This window comes from Danio rerio, chromosome 4 (genome assembly GCF_052040795.2).
Source record: "Danio rerio strain M-AB ecotype USA chromosome 4, GRCz13ab, whole genome shotgun sequence".
Taxonomy (NCBI): Eukaryota; Metazoa; Chordata; class Actinopteri; order Cypriniformes; family Danionidae; genus Danio; species Danio rerio.
In genome coordinates, this window is record NC_141024.2 from 5,801,952 (window position 1) to 5,823,234 (window position 21,283).

Below are 21,283 nucleotides of genomic sequence, written 5' to 3' on the forward strand. Positions count from 1 at the left end.
AATGTAATGTGAAACCTGAATATTAGCCTGCAGGTAATTAATGCGCCTCTCATCAATAAAGACACACAGAACTTGTTTGACGAGCTCTTATATTGGGGATGCAGAATGTTTTCATTGCTTACAGATTTAATTGACGCAGACACAAATGATAATTTTACCAACAAAAATATGAACACATATCCTTTACTAAATGCCGTATAAAGATGACTGGCTGCTTTATTTTTAATCCTATATTGTATTAAGCCGTTCAATAAGTTTTAAATTATGAGTATTTCTGTTGCTGAATGAAAACGCAATGAGCGGATGTAAAAAATCTTGTGAATTCTGCAAGAGGCATATTTGGTCAGTCTTTCTCCAATAGTATCTGCATGCAGACTTGGATTTGCAAGCTGAGACTGCATATATCAGACTTACAATGTCAGACGCTGCACTCAATGAAGCAAATGACGTCATTGTGAGGGGCGGTATTTGTATGTGCATTAAAGCGCAGATCCCATTCGCTCCACTAGGCGGCATCAGCGAGCTGCTCTTTTAGTCTGAACAACTTTGACAACAGCGACACAGATCAACACAGGTACACCGTTTTACTGGCGTCAAGTTGAGCTCCAGTAGCAGATGACAGCTCAGTGCCAGACTCATAATGTCAGTCAACAGCAGATATTACAGCCCGACAGCGAAGAAAAGCCACACCAAGTGCAGAAATGGAGAGTAACGCGACTCACCTGTAAGTGACTTTGTTTCGGTGGGTTTGTTTGTAGTGATGTTGTTGTAGTGTTTGTGTTCAGGCATTGCTCTCTCTCTCTCTCCTCTGCAGCAGTGAAGATACACACGTGTGTTTGTTGTGTTTCTGCAGCAGATCTTTGACCTGCGCTCAACAGCTGATGCTCCTCCACACACTCCTCCACATCCAGGCGGATTCACAGCTCCAGTAAAGGTATTTATGCGCTCATATTTCCAGTAGAGAGTCCAGAAAGTGTGTTTGTTGTGCTGCTGCTCTGTCGCGTGTATGTTGGGGGAGGGACTTTCTGTAGAGAGCATGTGATTGGCCAGATTTGGTGTAGAGTCATCAGTACAGTATGAGGAGACTTTAGAGGTAAATGATGATATTTACAGTGTTTAATTGTGTTTAGTGACATTTAAAGCCCCACAAGCAGCTGTAAGATAATTTGAAACATGTTCATGTGTCTGATTGAAGAATAAGCAGGTTTGTCACATTTTGAATAGTGAAATATAATAATATATTCGCATATGATGCAGTTTACATTTATTTAAAATAATTTACATTTGATATGAATTATTTGTGTTTATTTAGTTTTTTTTTTCAAAATGTGCAGAATGTGGTTATCCTTACAGTGGAGAAAGAAATGTGGGTTTATATGTGGTGATGGTGAAGTGGTCAGAGCACACAGCATGACATCTGAAGCTGTTACAGTATACCTGGGTTCATATCCAAGCACTGCTGCTGCTTTTTACTGCTGAGATAATCAGAAAAACAACAAAGTAATGTTATGTGTGTGTTTCCACTCTAATTACCTTGCACTTGTAGTGGTGTGAGCCAGACATTGAGGTGGGTTTCGTACCCAGGCCTCTGTCGTTACCTTGTCCGCCGCAATCTTGTGTTCATCCACTAGCCCATCATGGCTTTCAGTCTGTCAGCTGCTGTTTGGGCCACACTGTTTGATTGAATTCCAGCAACCGAAAGTAAAGTAAGCAATAGTGGGATTTGAACCCATGTCTCTTGTATGTCAGGCGGAGGCTCATCCACTGAACCACAGGGCTTGACATCAGGCAATAGTTGTTTTGTGAGCCAAATTACAAAGAAATATTTGTCAAACCTTGTTCATGATGAAAACAGTGATAAAGCCTCATTCAGACACTTTGTTCACCGTCTAGACTCAGTGGCTCAAGTCATAAACTATTGATCTTTAATCTAGGAGACCCGGGTTCAAACCTCACTATGGCTAATGTCCATCTTGACCTCATTATACTGACCAGGAGCCCCTGATGATGGAACGAAACCCATGATGGGTGAATAAACACAAGTTCTCTGAGGAAGAGACTCATAAAGACAAGAGTTCAGATCTGACTTGTATGTCGATCTAGCAGAAATGAGATTCGATCCTTCACACTTCTAAATAGCAGGCGAACGCTCATCCTTTGAGCCACAGAGTTTGACATTTGCCAAAAGGTTTTTCGTGGCCCAAATTACAAAGAAACATGTGTCAAACCTTGGTGGGCATGAGAATAGTGATAAAGCCCCAATCTGACCTCTCCTTCGCTGACCAGACTCAGTGGCTCAGGTCTTGAAGTATTGAGCTTTAATCTAGGAGACCCGGGTTCAAACCTCACCATGGCTAATGTCCCACTGAGTTCATTATGTTCATCAAGATGATGGACGCTGATGTGAAACTAATGATGGTTGATGAGTGAATAAACACAAGTTCTCTGAGGAAGAGACTCATAAAGACAAGGGTTCAGATCTGACATATATTTTTGTTTTATTGAATCAGCTCACACACAGGTCAGCAGTCCAACATCAGTTCCAGCAAGTGTTCAGACAAGGAGATCTGTGGCTCTGTGGTAAGAGCGCTGCCCCACGGCTTCAGGGGTTGCTGGTATCGGTCCCAGCCAGAACTCTGCGATATGTGTGAATGGTGAGTGAGTGTGAGGTGTGCCTGAAGAAGGGGGGATACCAGTTCGGTCTCCCCCTGGAGCTTCCGGAGCCGTGTCCAGCAGGGGTTATACTTTACAGCCTGCCAAAAAATTTAAAATGAACTGTATAAAAATTCTGGACCTTCGTCCCTTCCCCACCCATTTCGGTTACCATCATTTACTTTGTAGAGGAGTGACCCTCCACAAAGCAAATGATGGTAACCGACATGTGCAAGACAAACACACACACACACAATCACACACATGATCTACATCACCTGTGCAGCAGCAGATGATCGTCATCAGTACAGTCAGTGTCTGTCCACACGTCTCTGCTTCTGTTCAACAGGCTTACAGTCCACAACACTTCACTGATCCTGTAGAGTCGACACATTATTACACACTGAATATCTGAACTAACAATAGACAAATACACAAATATTACATTTGTATTGAATATTGCGCCCTCATGTGGAGATTATGCTGATTTACGCCTTTGCAAATTTTCAATATAATGTATTTAAAATATTCGCCCTCTTGTGGTGATGTTTGTGAACTGCACTGCTGCTGCTCTAAAATAATGAAAGTTTCAGCCTCATGTGGAGATTTTCTGAATTACACCTTTGCAAATCTTCAATCTACTGAATTTAAAATATTCGCCCTCGTGTGGTGATTTTGCTGAATTACACCACTGGAAATGTAATTGGATTAATTTAAACATGTTGCCCTCCTGTGGAGATATTTCTGAATTACACCTTTGCAGATTCGTTGATTTGAATGATTGTGGTGATTTTTTAGACATTCAGCACTGCAAATGCAAAGCACTGAGATTTCAGCTTCCTGTGGTGCAGCTGTAGTTATCTGTATGTTCATCCACTGATGTTGATAACTATAAAGAAAGGCTTTTCTGCAGTGCAGCTATACATGACAACAGATGGTAAAATGAATGATCAAAAAAGGCGAGTGAATAAAAATGTCTTCAGTCTTGCAATGCAAAGTGCAAAGTAACTCTGCCACCACTGCTTTACTTCTGATATTAACCCTTTCACTGCTGAGTTTTAAAGATTTTATCTGGAAACGGGAGTCTTGTCAGATGTAGCCCTTTTATTTATTATTATTTTTAATTTAACATATTCACACACTTGCTCATCATGTCATCAACTACCTGATAATCCAATTTACATAAACATGTAAGTGATTGTGATTTATAACGTCAGATTGGCGTCGCCATGTTTACTTGCGGCTGTGCGTTTGCCTCATTCATAAAGCAGAACACGCAGGATTGAGCACGTAAATTCACCAGTTACTCCCCAAATACATGCAAGTAAGTGGCTGGTGAACTTAGAGAAGAGTAGATTCAACTTTATAGTTACTTAAGCAGGGACTTTATGGTTCTCACTTCAAAGCGGAACAAAAGTAGGATTCTTTAATGATTTACCCTGCTGTTAAACTCCCTCCTCATCCCTGTCTATGAGGCTCTGAACTCCGTTTCAGTGTGCGAGAGAGACCGTATTCACTCCGCTCCGTGCTGAACCAAAGTGTTTTTAAATAATCAAACGTCCTCATGTGGCACGACACAACAAATCGATTATGAAATTCGTTGCCATCGCTTTTAGCAATCAATTTTATCGATTTAATCGATTCATTGTTGCCGTCCTAATGGAAATATCAAACAAATATTGATGTAACATAAAACTATTCGTCACCTTGGAATTATAAGGCTATATCTGCATTCTGAATGATTTCGAGATATTGAGCTTCAAAGTTTTTGCATTCCATAGCAAACAGTATGTGTGCAACATTTGCTTTTTAAATAAAAAGTCTTAAAATGTAAACAACTTTTAAAAATCATCCCATACTGTGAATAAGTTGTCAATTAATAAGAATGTCAATAACTCAATTTTGAAAAAAAAAAAAAAACGTCAGATAGAACTTTATAATTCTAAGGTGACGTATTGTCAAAAAATGATGATTACAGACTTGACATCAAATATTGCCAAATTAAATGTCAAAAAATGTTCTTTAAAGCTTGTGACTTTCTCATTATGCTGTTATTTACTCTAGATTGTCATTAAGTCAGTATGTAATTAATGCACCACAGATCAATAAACACACATTTAATTTATCTGACGAGCTCTTATATCAGGGATGCAGAATGTTTTCATTGCTTGCAGATTTCACTGACGCAGACACAAGTAATAATTTTACCAGCAAAAACACGACCACATTTCCTTTCATGAATGCTTAATAAAGATGACTGCTTATGAAAGATGTATATATATTGTATAAAGCTGTTCATAAAGTGTTGAATTATAAGTATTTCTGTTGCTATATTAAGATGCAATAAGTGGATGTAAAAAAATATTGTAAACTCTGCGAAAGGCAGACTTAATCTGTCTTTCTCCAATAGTATCTAGATTCAGATTTGGATTTGCAAACTGAGACTGCATAAATCAGACTTACAATGTCAGACACAATGCACTCAATGGAGCTAGTGGCTTCACTGTAACGGGTGGGGTTAGGTGTGCGCATTAAAGCGCAGCTCCCATCCGCTCCACTAGGCGGCATCAGCGAGCTGCTCTTTTAGCCTGAACACCTTTGACAACAGCGCCACAGATCATCACAGGTACACCGTTTTACTGGCGTCAAGTTGAGCTCCAGCAGATGACAGCTCAGTGCCAGCCACATAATGTCAGTCAACAGCATATTTTACAGCCCGACAGTGAAGAAAAGCGACACAGAGAGCAGAAATGGAGAGTAACGCGACTCACCTGTAAGTGACTTTGTTTCGGTGGGTTTGTTTGTAGTGATGTTGTTGTAGTGTTTGTGTTCAGGCATTGCTCTCTCTCTCTCCTCTGCAGCAGTGAAGATACACACGTGTGTCTGTTGTGTTTCTGCTGCACATCTTGCCTCTTTCTGATGCTCCTCCACACACTCCTCCACATCCAGGCGGATTCACAGCTCCAGTAAAGGTATTTATGAGCTCATATTTCCAGTAGAGAGTCCAGAAAGTGTGTTTGTTGTGCTGCTGCTCTGTCGCGTGTATGTTGGGGGAGGGACTTTCTGTAGAGAGCATGTGATTGGCCAGATTTGGTGTAGAGTCATCAGTACAGTATGAGGAGACTTTAGAGGTAAATGATGATATTTACAGTGTTTAATTGTGTTTAGTGACATTTAAAGCCCCACAAGCAGCTGTAAGATCATTTAAAATATGGTTGATGTGTTTGGCTGAAGAATAAGCAGGTTTTTCACATTTTGAACACTGAAATGTAATAATATATTAGCATATGATGTAGTTTGAATGAATTTTGTATCATTTACATTTGATATTAGTTATTTGCATTTATTTAGATTTTTTTTTCAAAGTGTGTAAATGTGGTCATCCTTACAGTGGAGAAAGAAGTGCTGCTTTGTGCGTGTGCTGATGGTGTAGTGGTCAGAGCACACAGCCTGAGATGTGAAGTTCTCGCAGTATACCTGGGTTCAAATCTGAGTCCTGTTACTGCTCTTTACTGCTGATCCAAATACAAAAAACTAAAGTGTTTCTCATCTGTTTAGCACTGATTACTTTCCTTTCAGCAGTTCCTTTAGTGTGATCCACACAGTGTAGTGAGTTTCGTACCCAAGCCTCTACTGTAGTCTCATTCACATTGACTGTGTGTTCAGCCACTAGCCCATCATGATTTTCCTGCTGTTTGGGCCACTTTGTCTGACTGAATTCCAGCAAATGACAGTAAAGTAAGCAATAGAGAGATCTGAACCTAGGTCTCCTGCATGAAAGCACTTTGTTTCATGACTTGCGCCACTAATAGAGTGAATTCAGACTGCTGGAGATTGGTTTTATTGAGAAAGTATTTGTTGCAAGTGAGGGATTCGATCCTTTAGTCTTCTGTACGCCAGTCAAACGCTCAGCCACTGAGCCAGAGGGCTTGACTTTTGGTGGTAGTCTTCTTGTCAGCCAAATTACAAAGACAATCATCTCACACCACGGTTAAAATTGGGATAAAGCTCCATTCAAACACCAGCTTCTCCCTCCAGACTCAGTGGCTCAGGTCATAAAGTGTTGAACTTTAATCAAAGAGACCCGGGTTCAAATCTCACTATGGCTAATGTCCAGCTTGAGCTTATTATATTCACCATCAGTGTCCTGCCCTGATGATGGAAGCTGATGGTGAATATAATGAGCTCAAGTTGGACGCTGCTGTGAAACCCATGATGATTGAGTGAATAAACACAAGTTCTCTGAGGAAGAGACTCATAAAGACAAGAGTTCACATCTGACGTGTATCTCGATCTAGCAGAAATGAGATTCGATCCTTCACACTTCTAAATAGCAGTCTAACGCTCATCCTTTGAGCCACAGAGCTTGACATTTGGTGATAATGATTTTGTGAGCCAAAATACAAAGAAATATCTGCCAAACCTTGGTCAAGATGAAATTGGTAATAAAGCCCCATTCAGATATTTACTCCACCATCTAGACTCAGTGGCTCAGGTCGTAATGTGATGATCTTTAATCAAGGAGACCCGGGTTCAAACCTCACTATGGCTAATGTCCAACTAAAGCTTATTATGTTTACCAGGAGCTCCTGATGATGGACGCTGATGTGAAACTAATGATGGTTGATGAGTGAATAAACACAAGTTCTCTGAGGAAGAGACTCATAAAGACAAGGGTTCAGATCTGACATATATTCTTGTTTTATTGAATCAGCTCACACACAGGTCAGCAGTCCAACATCAGTTCCAGCAAGTGTTCAGTCAGGAGATCTGTGGCTCTGTGGTAAGAGCGCTGCCCCACGGCTTCAGGGGTTGCTGGTATCGGTCCCAGCCAGAACTCTGTGATATGTGTGAATGGTGAGTGAGTGTGAGGCGCGCCTGAAGAAGGGGGGATACCAGTTCGGTCTCCCCCTGGAGCTTCCGGAGCCGTGTCCAGCAGGGGTTATACTTTACAGCCTGCCAAAAAATTTAAAATGAACTGTATAAAAATTCTGGACCTTCGTCCCTTCCCCACCCGTTTCGGTTACCATCATTTACTTTCTAGAGGAGTGACCCTCCACAAAGCAAATGATGGTAACCGACATGTGCAAGACAAACACACACACATGATCTACATCACCTGTGCTGCAGCAGATGATCATCATCAGTACAGTCAGTGTCTGTCCACACGTCTCTGCTTCTGTTCAACAGGCTTACGGTCCACAACACTTCACTGATCCTGTAGAGTCAACACACAAATAAACACATTATTACACACTGAATATCTGATCTAACAATAGACAAATACACAAATATTACACATGTATGAAATATTGCGCCCTCCTGTGGAGATATTTCTGAATTACACCTTCGCTAATGTAATGAATTTAAAACCTCGTGTGGTGATGTTGGTGAATTACACCACTGCAAATCTAACTGAATTCATTTCAGCTTTTCGCCCTCCTGTGGAGATATTTCTGCATTACACACTTGCTAATCTAATACAGTGGTTCTCAAAGTGGGGGTCGGGACCCCCCGAGGGGTCGCGGGGCAATGAAGGGGGGTCGCCTGGTGATTTCCAAAAATCTATTTATTTTTATTAAACCATTAGAATTAACATATTTTATCCATAACTATACCTAAAATAAAAACAGTCGTTTATAGTTACTATATACTATATAGTTAATATAGTAGCTTATAGTTACTAGTTCTATTGGATTGCGACCCCTGGGGTAATTACATTATATTAAAGGCAGCAATAGCGTCAGATGCATTTTGATTTTATAACATCAGGTTATACTTTCTGGCACATTTAAAGCACTGACACAAATTTAATTGGTGTGTCTGCGTCATTGCATGCAAGGTTTCTGTATTTATAACCACCTCAGAGGATATTGGGGGTCGCGAGTCACTGACATTGTTATTTTGGGGGTCGCGGGCTGAAAAGTTTGGGAACCCCTGATCTAATAGATTTGTCAGAGTCTGTCCATACACACACACACACAGCTCTGCTTTACACTCCACAACACATCAGTTATTCTGTAGAGACATTCGGACATTACTAGACTCACTACATGTCTTAAAGTCAACGATAATTCAGAAATGCCTCTGTTAATATCTCATATAAAACATGCAACATCAGACAGATAGATGGTATATTGCAGTAATGCTCCATCAGTCACTGTTATTCATCTACTGTTGTTCTCTGTTTACTTCTGATGATGCTTTAATTAAATGACTCTTACAGGCCACAGAACTGACATATAAACACTGAACAGAAACAAAAACACTATTTCCCTCCTTCAGTAAGTGTGTTTGATGCTTGTCTGCTGTGTGTGTGTGTTAATAAGTGTGATCAACATGTGCAGATTTCCATCATTAAAGTAAATTTCTGTCCACTAAACCCAGACTAAAAACTCTTAATCTGTCAGACCAACAAAACATCACAACAAGAGATTACAGAGACAACAAACTCCTGCAAACATGAGTCTACAGAGCTGCTACAGCACTGCAATATCAACACAGACTAATATTGATGCTGTAATATGAGCGTGTGGCTCATTCTGATGTAAATACCACAGTAAAAGTGGCAGGTAATATCTCCAGATCACTGTTGACAGGATAAATTCACTTACTCAGAGGTGAATCGCGTTGACATGCTGGATTCCTCCATTTTACCAGTCTGCCTGTCATATTAATGTGCAGATGAGCAGGAAAATAAGCTGTTTAAGTGTCATTATTGTATTAATTCTGCAGGATCTGCATGTGTTGTTGTTTTCATCAAGCGTCATGTCGTCCATCATTGAAAGGTGTCAGACTGAAGGTGAACCCGCTCTCGCCGCCTTGTGGAGCGGAGGGAAAACTGCACTTTTGATTTGATCCACTAATCCTAACAGTGCAGTGATCACATTTGACAGTTTGATTCATAAACTGCGTGTTTATAAACGTTACTTCATATCATGTTTTTCATATAACATCCTGTGCAGATGAAGCCATGGCCGTTTAACTTATTTAACTGTGTCATTCACTACAGTGACCACAGGAGGGCGCGCAGCAGTTTTGCCCTTTCACCTCTGCTGATTGACCACCTGATGACGCTTGATGACGACAACCACAACAACAACACACGCAGATGCTGCAGATGACAGATATTAATATTTACACTTTAAACACAAATATTACCAGCTAATCTGCAAATTAAACAGACACACAACCCGTTACAATGGAGGACTCGAGCTTGTCACGCGACTCAGCCGACAGTAAGTGGATTTCCTCATGTACAGCAGATGTGTTGATAGTTGTTGCGGTGCATTTACAGTCTGTCAATGTTTAATCCACTGATATTCACATCATCAAGAGTAAGATGTGTGTCTGTGTTGATCCTGCAGTCGTTGTGTGAAGCTCTGGTGTTTATTTCTGCTGTTAATTCTTCTAGTGCTGAACACTGTAGTGAGAGTAAATGACAGGATTATTTAAAGTGTCCAGATATGAAACACATGAGATGAAGGACACTTTGCTGATGTTAGTGACTGCTGTTCATTCCGTTTCATTGTTGCTGTAAACTAGTGATGATGTTCAGAGATCTGTCATTATTTTAATCAGGCTTTTTTATTCAGTGTTGTTGTTTTGTGCTGTAAAACTGTATTTAACACCAAAGTGAACAGTAAAACACTGATGCAGCATCACTGAAGTTTAACAGAGTCTGCTGTATTTTATCAATATCAAACATTTATATTCGATATTTTATTAGTTTTAATCCTGAAATTCAAAATGTCCAACAATATTTTCTGTATTTGTCTCTTTCTAGAGCAGATATGTGTGTATTAATGCATTTCTGTCTTGACTGCAGAATCTTCTAGACTGTAAGCCTGTTGAACAGAAGCAGAGACGTGTGGACAGACACTGACTGTACTGATGATGATCATCTGCTGCTGCACAGGTGATGTAGATCATGTGTGTGATTGTGTGTGTGTGTCTGTTCCACATGTCGGTTACCATCATTTGCTTTGTGGAGGGTCACTCCTCTAGAAAGTAAATGATGGTAACCGAAACGGGTGGGGAAGGGACGAAGGTCCAGAATTTTTATACAGTTCATTTTAAATTTTTTGGCAGGCTGTAAAGTATAACCCCTGTTGGACACGGCTCCGGAAGCTCCAGGGGGAGACTGAACTGGTATCCCCCCTTCTTCAGGCGCGCCTCACACTCACTCACCATTCACACATATCGCAGAGTTCTGGCTGGGACCGATACCAGCAACCCCTGAAGCCGTGGGGCAGCGCTCTTACCACAGAGCCACAGATCTCCTGACTGAACACCTGCTGGAACTGATGTTGGACTGCTGACCTGAGCTGTGATTGGACAATAAATTAGTTAAAGTTTGAACCCACATTTCTCCAGCCTCCTCCTACATGTTTCAGTGTTTATCCACTCACACTATTTACTCTTCACACTCAGTGAGAGCTTTCAGTCATTGTTGGTTTTGATCACAACAATGTAGAGTCAGCAATAGCAGGATCTGAACTCAGGACTCCCAGGACTGAAGCGCAATGCTTTACCACCTGAGCTATTGAGACTGACAAATGAGCAGATCATTTACAGCTCTTCATCTGTGTTTTCTGTACAGTACAGAAATTACAGACATTTCTTAATGTTTGTATGTTTTTATTCACAGCACAGATGGAAAGTAAAGGAGTGTGAAGAGAAGACGCGACTCAAACACAGGTGAGACAAATCTCTTATCTGCCCTGATGCTGCTTTTGAATCACTGATTCATTAAACTCCGAATCATTAAACTCCGAATCTTTAATTTGAATCTTTAATTTGAATCTTTAATTTGAATCTTCAATTTGAATCTTTTATTTGACTCTTTGATTGAATCAGTGGTTCAGAGCACACATTTTTCTGCCAATCCTGATTTTAGAAAGATGCTCAACAAAATCCTGAGATGTCAGTGTTTCTCCACTAGAGGGCGCTGATGTGATGAATCTACAATATAATTTAAGCTGATCTTTAAAACAAATGAGCTGAAATATTGAAAAGCATCAATCATCACCACTCGACTCTCTTTATCTACACACAGACATTCAGCCGGAGCTAGAAGAGACGTCTAGAAGAACCAGACGGTAAGAGCATCTTACTTTAGCTGACTCTGTCTGACCAAATCAACAAGCTCAGTTTAGATGACAGAAATTAATAATCAGCAGACATTAATAATCAGCAGACATTAATAATCAGCAGACATTAATAATCATCAGACATTAATAATCAATAAGTCAGTGACGTGTAAAATCGGGCCTGTCTGAATAGCAACACTTGCTGTCTTTGCTTTGAGCTCTTGTGTTCTTGCTGCTGTTTTCTGTGTTTGATCAAGTGTTCAGTATCAGACTGCAGGAGTCGACATGTCTGATGCTCTTACAGGACACGTGTGCTCTGTCTAGGGCTGCTCGATTTTGGTAAAAATCATAATCACGATTATTTTGGTCTTAATTGTAATCACGATTATTCCAAACGATTATTAGTTGAAGTCAAAATTATTAGCGCTCCTGAGAATTTAAAAAAAATAAATATTTCCCAAATGATGTTTAACAGAGCAAGGAATTTTAACAGTATTTGCTCTAATGAAAGGCTTACTTGTTTTGTTTTGGCTAGAGTAAAAGCAGATTTAAATATTTTGAAACCTCTTTTAAGGTCAATATTATTAGCCCCTTTAGGCACTGTATATTTTAGATTGTCTGCAGAAGAAATTACTGGTATACAATGACTTGCCTTATTACACTAATAAAGCCTTTGAATCACACTTTGAATTTGAATGTTTGTATTTAAAAATATAATTTACTGTCATCATAGCAAAGATAAAATTAATCAGTTATTAGAAATGAGTTATTAAAACTAATATGATTAGAAATGTGTAGAAAAAAAAAAACTTCTTTTCATTAAACAGAAATTGGGGAGGAAAAGGGTTGCTAATATTCAGGAGGGCTGATAATTCTGACTTCAACTGCATATATTATTTTCCTCCCTGCAAAGGAAAGAGAAATAAATACATTAAATAAAAATATGAAACAAACTGCTTTAAGCATCTTCACCGTAAGAAAAACACTTTCGCTACAAAAGTCCTTCAGTCGAGAGCAGAGAGGGATTTTCTCGTTGTTTTATTAATCATGATCAGCTGTTGTGCTCTGTCACTTTAATGGTTTCGCTTTTACGTGTCTTTTGATTCTCAACTCGTTTGTTTATTACACAAATGAGGGTTAATATGAATAATCACTAAATTCTGCGTTTTGACACCTATTTGAACATTAAAGCGCTCACGTTAATGACTTTAGATGTTTGTGCTCTCTGCCTGTCGCAATATGCGAATGAGACCAAGTGCAGACCGCATGCTTCTGACTGTGTCTGTGCACCGCACACACACGCACATAAGCATGCGGTCTTTCGCACTTTTAAGAGCAACAAGTAAGGACAACTGGAAAGGGGGCGGTAAATAATGGAATAACCGTTTATCTCCATTAATGGTTTTTCATAATAGTTAGAAGCAATAATCGAAATCGGATTTTCGATTAACTGCACAGCCCTAGTTCTGTCTACACTTTACCTGCAGCAGTAGTTTATTATCTGTAAATGAGGTGACAGTAATGAGCTCAATCTGACTGCTCTGACAGTCATAAATGCTGCAATTCTTTATTTTTACTGTCAGATTATAGATCATATCTCCATAACTTTAACACTGAAGACTAGAACTAGAACTTGATGCCTGATGGGAAACGTTCAGCCTCAGATATCATGTTCAGATGCTCTGACGTGTTCAAGAGCAGACGTGTGTGTATTGAAACAGGCCCGTAATCAGGTGGACATTATAGGTAAAGAGTGTAAAGTCAGGGCTTCATCAGTGAGGATATGATGAAAAACCACCTTCCTCTTCCTCATGGCTTCAGTTCACATGTAAATCTGTATTTCCAGATCCTGCACATGGCTTCTCTCTTCTTGAAATCCTCAGCGTGTTTCAGAGAGCTGCATGAGCAGAACTGAGTCTATCAGAGACGAGAGAGAGACGACATGTGCAGCGTAATGAACAGATATCAGTGTAGATCCATCACCAGAAGACATCTAGTAAAACAAAACAACACATCAAGAGGTTATTTACCAGATGCTGCATCCACTGATTCAGTTCTGAGTGCAGGAGCAGAAAGGCTGACGTCCATCATGTGCACTGATCACATAATCAGTCTTCTTCTTATTATTATTAGTTTCATGTCAGACTGCAAACAACACTAATCAGGTGCATATCGCCACCTACTGTATCGGAGTGTGCAGGAGGATCATGTGCTGGAAATTGACTTTTAAAAGTCAGATATTAGTCTTGAGTCATCTCTTTTAAAGTTATTAAATGTGTTAATTACGTTATAGGATGTAGTAATGTTATGTTATTCTTGTGTATTTTTTATTTCATCAGCTGGGTTTTAGATAAATATATCACTTTAAAAACTTATTTATCCCAGTATATATCTTCTATCTTTTGTTTAAGCATTATTATCATTATTATATAATCCTATAATATATCCTAAATCCTATAATCTAGCTGTGTATGCTTCAGATATCCTACAACAGCTCCTCTGCAAATGTGTGTCTCCTCAGTGATTGACAGCTAATATAAATCCGCCTCCAGCAATAAACTGACCGTCTGTCTGGAACTCGCAAACACGCACACGCGGAGTGATACAAACTGTGAACAGTCTCAATGCTGTTCGGTCTGAGTATCAGTCCGCTCCGAGTTCCAGGACTAACTTGTGCAACATATAGTTTATTTACTTTATAAATGTGCATGTTTAAACATTTAAAGTGTAAAGAGCCAATTAAGCTACTAGATCTGCTTAAACTAATATAATCTGCGTCACAATCCCAAATCACTGATCAAACACACATCAGGATGAACTGAGGATGAATTAGCTTTACACACACACACACTACTGGCAGATCGCCGTGTGTACACACTGAACACGTGCTTAATTCAACAGCATCAGTCTTACCCTCTCAGTTGAGTGCACAGAGTTAACTCACGATGTTTTGCGAGTCGAAATCCTGTCAAAATGATGACTTTGTTTACAACTGGATGAGTTTAAAGCTTCAGTCTCCTGTGTGCTGCTGCAGCTCGTGTTGATCCTGAACTGCAGTTCTCCAGCGCTCCACTAGACGGCGTCACGCACTGACAGACGCACAGAGACACGCCCCCTGTCAGAGCACAGCCTGGACTTCAGCAGTGGGTGAGTTTCAGCATTCATTTACTCTTATTGTGTTAATATGATCATGTTTGAGTGCTGTAATGAAGAGCACATCAGTATATTCAGAATTAGAGCTGCACTGAATTAATTCTGTCACTGACCAAGCTGTTTAGGCTGCAGAGAAGTGAAATTTCTGGCTGATTATTGATGTTTGGGTTATCACGACTCATAAAGGATGTGATGGAGGCTTTGATTAATCTGTTTCTCTGCTAATGATTGTTTTTGTCATGTGCTGTACTGTACTGTAGCTAATGCAGACCCTCAGTTTATCCAGATCCTCTAGTTAATGTCATCAGATAGTGAAAAACTGTTAGATTCTGATTGTAATCATTTATATTTGGACATTTCTGTGTTTATTTCTATATACTGATGTTTAAATCTTATTTAATTGTGTTTTCATGCTTAATTAATTTTTTTTTTCTATTTGACATCTAAAAATGTGCTTGTGTTAACCAGAAGCTTTTGCTTGAGTGTGGCTGGTGATGGTCCAGTGGTCAGAGCACATGGCATGAGCTCTGAACCCTCACAGAGGACCTGAGATCAAATCCCTCCTCAGAGCATGAGGGATCTTTAACATATTTATAATGAAATCGCAGCTCATCTACAGGTAAAGAGTCAAACATGAACTCCTGCAGGTGTTCAGACAAGAGATCTGTGGCTCAGTGGTAAGAGCTCATCATATCAGATCTCATCCATCACAGTTGATCTGGGTTCAAACCCCACTTCAGAAGATTGAGTCAACACAAGTTTATTTTTATTCAATTCTTTATTGTGAATTCACAGATCAGCAGTCAAAGTTCCAGCAGCTGTTCAGACAGGAGAGGCGAGAGGAGGATGCAGATGGCATGAAATTATTTTAATGCTCACACTTAACCCCACCCCTAACCACACCCCTCACAGTGACATCACTAGCTCAATTAGGTGGATTGTGTCTGACACTGCAAGTCTGACATATGCAGTCTCAGCTTGCAAATCTAAGTGTGCATCCAGATAATATCATCTGTGGTAAGAGCGCTGCCCCACGGCTTCAGGGGTTGTGATCGATGCCAGCCAGAACTCTGCAATATGTGTGAATGGTGAGTGAGTGTGAGGCGCGCCTGAAGAAGGGGGGATACCAGTTCGGTCTCCCCCTGGAGCGTCCGGAGCCGTGTCCAGCAGGGGTTATACTTTACAGCCTGAAAGAAATAAAATCAACTGTAAAAAAAATGCACCACTGTCCCTTCCACACCCGTTTCGGTTACCATCATTTACTTTCTAGAGGAGTGACCCTCCACAAAGCAAATGATGGTAACCGACATGTGGAACAGTCAAACACACAATCACACACATGATCTACATCACCTGTGCAGCAGCAGATGATCATCATCAGTACAGTCAGTGTCTGTCCACACGTCTCTGCTTCTGTTCAACAGGCTTACAGTCCACAACACGCCACTGATCCTGTAGAGTCAACACACAAATAAACACATTATTACACACACTGATCTAACGTTATAAAAAAAGTACAATTATTTCATATTTATATAATAGTGCTGATTGTATTATACTGTAGTAATTAATCACTTTAGTTTAAATTTTGCACTTCACTTTTTATCATTGTACTTTCACATTTCTGAATTACCCAGAAGTCAATATAATATAATATAATATAATATAATATAATATAACTGTATATAATATAAATGTGTCGCCCTCCAGTGGAGTTTTTTGTGAATTGCTCTGCATCAAATATAATTAGCTTAAACACGTGGCGCCCTCTTGTGGTGATTTATGTAAACTGCACTGCTGCCATTCTACATACTAATGAAATTAGCCAATAGTTTCGTCCTGATGTGGGAATTTTGCTTAATTATTACACCATTACACAAATATCTAGTAATTAATTGAAATATTTTGCTCTCATTCGGCATTTGTGTGAATTAGGGTCTCCCCCTGGGGTTTCCAGTACCTTGACTAACAAAGCTTTTACTATATCTGACACACTGAATAAAAAAAGAGCTGTATAAAATGTTCAGTGATGGTAACTGATATGTTTAGCACAGATATAAACACACATGATCTACATCACCTGTGCATCAGTCATAATCAATATGATGCACCGCCTGTCATACACCTTTACACTCCACAACACATCAGTTATTCTGTAGAGACATTCAGACATTACTAGACTCACTACATGTCTTAAAGTCAATGATAATTCAGAAATAACTCTGTTAATATCTCATATAAAACATGCAACATCAGACAGATAGATGGTATATTGCAGTAATGCTCCATCAGTCACTGTTATTCATCTACTGTTGTTCTCTGTTTACTTCTGATGATGCTTTAATTAAATGACTCTTACAGGCCACAGAACTAACATATAAACACTGAACAGAAACAAAAACACTTTCCCTCCTTCAGTAAGTGTGTTTGATGCTTGTCTGCTGTGTGTGTGTGTTAATAACATGTGCAGATTTCCATCATTAAAGTCAATTTCTGTCCACTAAACCCAGACTGAGGACTCTTAATCTGTCAGACCAACAAAACATCACAACAAGAGATTACAGAGACAACAAACTCCAGCAAACATGAGTCTACTGAGCTGCTACAGCACTGCAGTATCAGCACAGACTAATATTGATGCTCTAATATGAGCGTGTGGCTCATTCTGATGTAAATACCACAGTAAAAGTGGCAGGTAATATCTCCAGATCACTGTTGACAGGATAAATTCACTTACTCAGAGGTGAATCGCGTTGACATGCTGGATTCCTCCATTTTACCGGTCTGCCTGTCAGATTAATGTGCAGATGAGCAGGAAAATGAGCTGTTTCAGAGTCATTATTGTACTTATTCTGCAGGATCTGCATGTGTTGTTGTTTTCATCAAGCGTCATGTCCTCCATCATTGAGAGGTGTCAGATTAAAGGTGAAACCCGCTCTCGCCGCCTTGTGGAGCGGAGGACAAGCTGCACTTTAGCTTTGGTGGATTAATTATTTGGATACTAATAAAGTCATAAACCGCACTTTTATATAAGTTCCTTCATATCATGTTTCATATAATATCTGACACCATTTAATAAATTAAATGTCTAAATATATGGCGCAAATCAGCTCACTCTTTCACTTTCTTGATCTTTCTTTCCAACAACAAAGAAATCTCCCGAGATAATGACACCATGCAGAGAATAATGTTTGATATGTATATATGTATGTATATATTAATATAGTCATTGTTTGATTTAATTGCATCTTAACACAAGCATCTAAATAGCTTTTAATAGACTTTAAAAATTCAACTGGGGAAGTCCTAATTGAGTCATTTGTTTTAATATCTGCAAAATAATTAGCAAACTAGTAACAATAGCATAACAAATGTAATATATTTCTATATTATAATATGTAAAATTTGAGCAAAAATAGTTCATGATGTATCAATTGCATTCATTTTATTAATCGTATGGTTTTCTTATATAAAAATATGAGTTAAGGTGACTAAACAATTTTGTTGAATTTTGTGTATTTCACTGATGCACCACTTGCATACAATGGTAAAACTCGAGCTTTAAATTATTCTGTATTTGACAAATCAACCCCCCCGAGTGCCTAGTGGTCCCCCTGACCACCATTTTGTCCACAAAAAGAAATTCCTCTGTCCACGAACAGCCTATTTCATACATTGGGATAGATTGTAAGTAGGATGTCCAGATCTCAGCTTCTGGGCACAGTAGAGAGCCCAAACCTGCGTTTCTGTGCTAGTCTGGACACGCTCTGTCTAGGGTGCGAATTTGAAGAAGATTGGAAAAACTTGAAAATTTGACCCAAAAAAACTCCAAGGGGTACCCCTTATAGATTTTTTGGGTCAAATTTTCGACTTTCTCCAATCTTCTTCAAATTCACAGCATAGACAGGGCATGCCCAGACTAGAACAGGAAGCCAGGTTTCAGCTTGCTAGCTCATGTAGAAGCTGAGATCTGGACATCCCACCTGCAATCTGTTCCAATTATAACAATAGGTGGTTGCTGGACAGTAGAATTTTGAGATTTTAACAGCAGGGGGCAATCGGGGAGGTGGGGAATCACCTACAATGGTTTGTTTGAGGATCTGTTGAGGTTTGACCACTTGGGTGGAAGAATTAAGTAAAACATCTGACTTGTAACTTATTTGACTGGGCCCAGCTAGGCTCTCTGTGGACAGTGCTTTTTTAGGCCAGAGAAGCCATTTGGTGAGCCCTGACATGGAAAACACTGCTGGATGGGGCCTCCTGACCCCTCTGCTCCCCCTAATGAACCCCAAATTCGTTCCTGCTGTGAATGGTGACCTTTTACAGGGGTCTCCACAAACAACCTACCTAGGCCTGTTCAAATAAGCTACAGTTGGGATGTTTTTTCTTGATCCATCTGGAAAACCTAAAAAAAAAAAACCTATTGAGGTGGATATGCAAGCCCCCCTGGGCCATTTCCAGGTGTCAAAACATTGAATTTCCACTGTCCACGAACAGCCTATTTCATACATTGGGATAGATTGTAAGTAGGATGTCCAGATCTCAGCTTCTGGGCACAGTAGAGAGCCCAAACCTGCGTTTCTGTGCTAGTCTGGACACGCCCTATCTAGGGTGTGAATTTGAAGAAGATTGGAAAAACTTGAAAATTTGACCCAAAAAAACTCCAAGGGGTACCCCCTTATAGATTTTTTGGGTCAAATTTTCGACTTTCTTCAATCTTTTTCAAATTCACAGCATAGACAGGGCATGCCCAGACTAGAACAGGAAGCCAGGTTTCAGCTTGCTAGCTCATGTAGAAGCTGAGATCTGGACATCCCACCTGCAATATGTTCCATTCATAACAATAGGTGGTTGCTGGACAGTGGGATTTTGAGGTGTTAACACCAGGGGGCAACACAGGGGGAGGTGGGGACCCACCTCCAATGGTTTGTTTGGAGATCTGTTGAGGTTTGACCACTTGGGTGGAAGAATTAAGTAAAACATCCCACTTGTAACTGATTTGACTGGGCCCAGTTTGGCTCTCTGTGGACAGTGCTTCTTTAGGCCACAGAAGTTGTTTGGTGAGATCTGATGTGGTAAAAATGCAGGGCAAGGATTCCTGACCCATCTGCTCCCCTTTATGTACTCCAAAATCATTCCTGCTGGGAATTGTGACCCTTTACAGGAGTGTCCAGGGACAGCCTACCTAGGTCTGTTCAACTAAGCTACAGGTGGGAGGTTTTTTCTTGATCCATCTGCTAGAGCAGGAAAACCTCATAAAAGTACCAAAAAACCTATTGGGGTGGATATGCAAGCCCTCTGGGCCATTTCCAGGTGTCGAAACGTTGAAATTCCTCTGTCCACGAACAGCCTATTTCATACATTGGGATAGATTGTAAGTAGGATGTCCAGATCTCAGCTTCTGGACACAGTAGAGAGCCCAAACCTGCGTTTCTGTGCTAGTCTGGACACGCTCTGTCTAGGGTGCGAATTTGAAGAAGATTGGAAAAACTTGAAAATTTGACCCAAAAAAACTCCAAGGGGTACCCCTTATAGATTTTTTGGGTCAAATTTTCGACTTTCTCCAATCTTCTTCAAATTCACAGCATAGACAGGGCATGCCCAGACTAGAACAGGAAGCCAGGTTTCAGCTTGCTAGCTCATGTAGAAGCTGAGATCTGGACATCCCACCTGCAATCTGTTCCATTCATAACAATAGGTGGTTGCTGGACAGTAGAATTTTGGGGTTTTACCAGCAGGGGCAAGTTAGGGGGAGCTGGGGATCCACCTTCAAAGGTTTTTTTGGGGATCTGTTGAGGTTTGACCACTTGGGTGGGTGGATCATGTAAAACATCCCACGTGTAACTTATTTGAATGGGCCCAGGTATGCTGTCTGTGGACAGTGCTTTTTTAGGCCACAGAAGTCTTTTGGTGAGCTCTGACGTGGAAAAAAAACTGCTGGGTGGGGCCTCCTGACCCCTTTACTCCTTCTAACGAACCCCGAAACTGTTCCTGCTGTGAATGGTGACCCTTTACAGGAGTGTCTACAGACAGCCTACCTAGGCCTGTTCAAATAAGCTACAGGTGGGATGTTTTTTCCTGATCCATCTGCTACAGTTGGAAAACCTCAAAAAAGTGCCAAAAAACCTATTGGGGTGGATATGCAAGCCTCCCTGGGCCATCTCCAGGTGTCGAATCGTTGAAATTCCTCTGTCCACGAACAGCCTATTTCATACATAAGGATAGATTGTAAGTAGGATGTCCAGATCTCAGCTTCTGGACACAGTAGAGAGCCCAAACCTGCGTTTCTGTGCTAGTCTGGACACGCCCTGTCTAGGGTGTGAATTTGAAGAAGATTGGAAAAACTTGAAAATTTGACCCAAAAAAACTCCAAGGGGTACCCCTTA

General features: G+C 40.2%; 1 protein-coding gene and 2 long non-coding RNA genes across 4 annotated transcripts in view; 1 reads left to right on the plus strand and 2 right to left on the minus strand.

Moving 5' to 3' along the window:
* The first annotated feature begins 562 nt into the window (after nt 1-562).
* si:dkey-14d8.21 overlaps nt 563-21,283 on the plus strand; it is a 38,532-nt gene continuing 17,811 nt past the window's right edge. Inside the window, exons 1-2 of the mRNA XM_087247925.2 lie at nt 563-724; nt 815-934. The gene's annotated coding sequence lies outside the window, so the exon portion shown is untranslated. The remainder of the gene's footprint in view (nt 725-814; nt 935-21,283) is intronic.
* On the minus strand, nt 1,323-9,432 carry LOC148679903 (uncharacterized). 2 transcript variants are annotated; one of them, XR_015942198.1, is made up of 3 exons: nt 9,267-9,432; nt 2,931-3,029; nt 1,323-2,753 (listed from the first exon to the last, which is right to left on the minus strand). It is a non-coding gene; the product is annotated as an uncharacterized LOC148679903 (long non-coding RNA). The 2 variants fall into 2 exon arrangements; XR_015942197.1 differs by lacking the exons at nt 1,323-2,753; nt 2,931-3,029 and adding exons at nt 7,330-7,608; nt 7,772-7,870.
* Nucleotides 13,287-18,017, minus strand: si:dkey-14d8.22. The gene is given in 4 exon segments (NR_186854.2): nt 13,287-13,737; nt 14,658-16,084; nt 16,251-16,349; nt 17,635-18,017. It is a non-coding gene; the product is annotated as a si:dkey-14d8.22 (long non-coding RNA).